Source organism: Crocuta crocuta, unplaced genomic scaffold, assembly GCF_008692635.1.
Source record: "Crocuta crocuta isolate KB4526 unplaced genomic scaffold, BGI_CrCroc_1.0 scaffold242, whole genome shotgun sequence".
Taxonomy (NCBI): domain Eukaryota; kingdom Metazoa; phylum Chordata; class Mammalia; order Carnivora; family Hyaenidae; genus Crocuta; species Crocuta crocuta.
In genome coordinates, this window is record NW_027528614.1 from 165,816 (window position 1) to 170,440 (window position 4,625).

Here is a 4,625-nt window from a genome sequence, read left to right on the forward strand (position 1 = left end):
CTCGCAGTCCATGGGTTCAAGCCCCACATAGGGCCCTGTGCTGACATCTCAGACCCTGGAACCTGTTTAGGTTCTCCTTCTCTCTCTCGGCCCTCCCCTGCTTGCACTCTGTCTCTCTCTCTCAAAAATAAATAAACACTAAAAATTTTTTTTAAAAATAGAACTACCCTAGGATCCAGTAATCACACTACTGGGTATTTATCCAAAAAAAACGAAAAACACAAATTCAAAGGGATACATTCACCCATATGTTTATTGCAGCATTATTTATAATAGCCAAACTATGGAAGCAGCTCAGATGCCCATCGATAGATCAATGGATAAAGAAGAAGTAGAATATATACATATAATATGTGGAATATTATTCAGCCATAAAAGAGAACAAAATCTCACTATTTGCAGCACCGTGGATAGAAGAGCTAGAGAGTATAACACTAACAAAATACGTCAGTCTGAAAAAGAGAAGTACCATATGATCTCATTCATATGTGGAACATAAGAAATAAAACAAACAGGGGTGCCTGGGTGGTTCAGTAGGTTCAGCTCAGGTCATGATCTCATGGTTTGTGGGTTCGAGCCCCAAGTCGGGCTCTGTGCTGACAGCTCAGAGCCTGGAGTCTTCTTCGGATTCTGCGTCTCCCTCTTTCTCTGACCCTCTCCTGCTCATGCTGTCTCTCTCTCTCTCTCAAAAATAAAAAATAAAACATTAAAAAAATTTTTGTTTTAAAGGAAACAAAACGAACAAGCAAAGGAAGAAAAAAAGAGAAAGAGAGAGGGACAAAACCAAGAAACAGACTCTTAATTATAGAGAACAAACTGATGGTTACCAGAGGGGAGGTAGGTGGGAGGATGGGTGAAACAGGTGATGGGGATTAAAGAGTACACTTATCATGATGAAAAAAATGCAAATAAAATAAAATAATAAAAATATAAATAAATAAATAAACACACACACACACACAAAAGCCAAACTCCTCAAGGGGTCAGGAAACCTACAGCTTCAAGGAAACAAAGTCCTGGCTATGCAGAGGAGGAAGAAAACACCTGCATTCCTTTCTAATCCTTAATAGATTCTTACAATAAATTCATGATAAATTGTCCTGCTATATACATACTCTTTTGAATTTGATCCTTTCTTAGAATGATCCCTTTTGGGAAAGTTACTGTGGGAGATCAATTAAAAATCATTTATGGGGGCGCCTGGGTGGCTTAGTCGGTTAAGCGTCCGACTTTCGCTTAGGTCATGATCTCGCGGTTAGTGGGTTCGAGCCCCGCGTCGGGCTCTGTGCTGACTGCCAGCTCAGAGTCTGGAGCCTGTTTCATTCTGTGACTCCCTCTCTCTCTGACCCTCCCCTGCTCACGCTGTCTCTCTCTCTCTCTCCTAGAAATAAAAAAATAAATAAATAAAATAAAATAAAAATCACCTATGAAATGTTTCTTGAATGAAGAAGCCCATAATATGCATAGTGAGGAAGAATTAGAGAAAGGAATAGACAGGATCCTTCTGACAAATTTCAGTCCAATTTAGACAACAGGACGTGTATACTACCTGAGAAACTATTTGAGAACAATTTAAGCCAATGGATATTTATGGAGCATCTACTAATAAAAAGTTAACAGTTTCTAATAGCCTACTAGAAGCAGGCACTACACTAACCTGGGGATACTGCAACCAAGTAAACAGAGATGCATCCTGCCTAGGTTGCTCAGAAGAATAGACACGACACGAAACATACAGGAATGAGGTAGTGACTCTTACATAAGGGGGAACACAGGATGCCACAGGAATGAAGAGACAAAGGACTAAACACAGGATGGGTTTTCAGGGAAGGCCTTCCTTGGAAACTGATATTTAAACTGAGACTTGAAAGTAACAAACAAAAATACAAAGACATGGGAGCTGGCAGAGGAGGTAAGCTGAGTTTACTGCTTACTGGGCAAGGGAGGGCCATGTCCCTCAAGAAATAATTCAGTGTTTTGCCCAAGCAGAAATAGAAAGGGTGAGATATAGGTCCAAAAGGAGGAAACTAATAAAGAGGGACTGAGTTTCCATCCATGGCTTACAATGGAGGCTGTACACTCTATTTTGTAATTGGTTCCCTTCAGGTCTTGGTTCTCAAAAAGTAAGCAACTCTCAAAGAGATCCAAGACAAGTCCTATGATATCTTGGGGTACTCAGAGCCAAAGTGGGAAAAACTATATCCATTTGTTCCAAGGCTAGATGGACATTTCCTTACAAAGGCTAAATAGGAGTAGGACAGACAGAGAAAGAGGGAAGTTGATGGAGGGATCAGAGCTGCAGAGAACTGCACAAGTTCAAGGAACCAAGAGATTGAAGAGAGATTGAAGGTATAGAAGCATGGAAGCAGAGAGGTTAGTGGGTAAAGTAGGCTAGATTAATAAAGGCTTGGTAGACCATGTGCTATGGATGGGATTGTGTGCCCCCAAGATTCATCTGTTGAAGCCCTAAGCTCCAATGTGACTATATTTGGAGATACGGCCTTCTGTAGATAATTAAGATTAAATGAGGTCCTAAGAGTGTGGCCCTAATTTGATAGGATTTGTGTCCTTAAAAAAAGGCAGAGACAAGAAAGCTCTTATCCTTTTGTAGTTCATAAGAGTGGTGATTGGATATTCACACCATTATGTGACATGCGCCTCCTCAGCACATTACCTATGTGACATGGGGAGAAAAGAAGAGGCCTCAGAATTAAACCTACTAGCTGGCACTCTGATCTTGGACTTACAGCCTCCAGAACCATGAGAAATAAATTTCTATTGTTTAAGCCACACACTCTGTGGTATTTTGTTATGGCAGCCCGAGCTAATATGCCATATTAATTTTACTAAAAAGCTCAACGATGGGCGCCTGGGTGGCTTAGTCGGTTAAGCGTCCAACTTTCGCTTAGGTCATGATCTCACATTTGTGGGTTCGAGCCCCGCGTCGGGCTCTGTGCTGACTGCCAGTTCAGAGCCTGGAGCCTGTTTCAGTCTGTGACTCCCTCTCTCTCTGACCCTCCCCTGCTCATGCTGTCTCTCTCTCCTAGAAATAATAAATTAAAAAAAGTTTAAAAACAAAAAAAGCTCAACGAGGACTTAAGCTGGGGTTGTACATGCTCACACTTAGGCGTGTGAAGACTCATTTGGGCTGCAAAGAGGAAAAGGAATCTGAGCAGGACAAGACTAGAAGCAGAGAGACAAGGTAGGAGGTAAGTGTAGGCACCCAGGTTGGAGATGATTGAGGCTTGGAGCGTGGTAGAGGGGAGGGGAGGAAAAGCAGACAGACTGAAGAAACCTTTACAAGGTAAAATCAACAGGACCTGGGGATTAACAGAATGGAAGGAGGAGGGAGACCCTCCTCTAAAGGCCCCTCCTCCAAAGGCCCCTAAGGTACAGTTAGAAAGGGTACTGTGCTGGGAGTCTCAAGATTGAGGTTCTAATCCCAGATCTGCCACCAATATATTACCCAGTAGCTTTGGCCAAGTCACTTTATTCTCCTTCACTGCTTTAGTTTCCTCACCTCACAGAAAGAATTGGGGCCTATTGATCTCATGGTCCCATCCAATTCTATGAGCTTATGATTCTATGAAGTAAATGCACTAATGAGGACAAATTAAAACAATAGCATCACCTTCCCCAAGGCGAGTTTAGGGACCCTTTCTCTATGCTTTACTTAACACTATTGATTATATATACTTATAACTGATCATCAAAGACATATCAGAATCCTCCACTTCTCTGTCTCCCTCAAAAAACTGAAGACTCCTTGGGGCAAGATCCAGATTTCCTATACCTGGAACCAGGTCTCATATGGTGATTGATTCTTTGTATTTGTTAAACTGATTATTTTAAAGTGCTAAGAAGACACATGGTTACTCTATGAAAGTGTCTTGGTACAATGTGTTGTGTGTTTTATGTATACAAGGCACTGTGTCAGATACTAGCATCAACAGTATAAACAAGTAAGCCAGTCATGGACCTTACATCAAGCCAGGTAGCTTAGACAGACATTAAACACATGAGGACAAAAATGATGGTTTATTTCTAGTTGTGGTAAGCGCTACAAGGAAAAGTACTGAGTGCTGTGAGTGTATAATAGAGAGACATAACTTGGGGGTAGAGAAATGGTTTCTCTGCAAGAACGACCTTTATGATTCTACAGCTGAGTTGATTCACTCACAGAATGCAGGTGGGAAGAGAAGGGTGGGGTGAGTAGAGGGGAAAGGGAGAGAAAGAGAGACCTTTAGGTAGAAGGAATAATAAGCATGCACGAAGTCCTGAGGCAGGAAGGAGTTTTGGTCAGGAGAAGACGAGAAGGAAGCCCACCAGAATGGTAATGTTAGTTACCACAGTTAGTTAAGCTATGGAGTTATGGGTACTTTCAATTTTCTTTTGAATACATTTCTCATTCTATAGATTTTCTATAACAAACATGTATTATTTTAATCATCCAAGGGGAGGTGAAACAACACTGTTAGTTTAAAAAATAATAGTAAAAAGGATGAAGAGAGATGGGTGTCATGGAGGAAGGGGCACATTCCAGAGGGACTGGTGACATAAGCAGTGAGTAATTTCTATGTGGGAGAGAGCAATAAGCACATTGGTGGGGCTGGAACAAGGCAGCA

General features: G+C 41.5%; 1 pseudogene; it reads left to right on the top strand.

The window, feature by feature from the left end:
- Window positions 1-2,599: 2,599 nt before the first annotated feature.
- On the top strand, window positions 2,600-2,684 carry LOC144224134 (small nucleolar RNA U13; annotated as a pseudogene).
- Window positions 2,685-4,625: the final 1,941 nt, after the last annotated feature.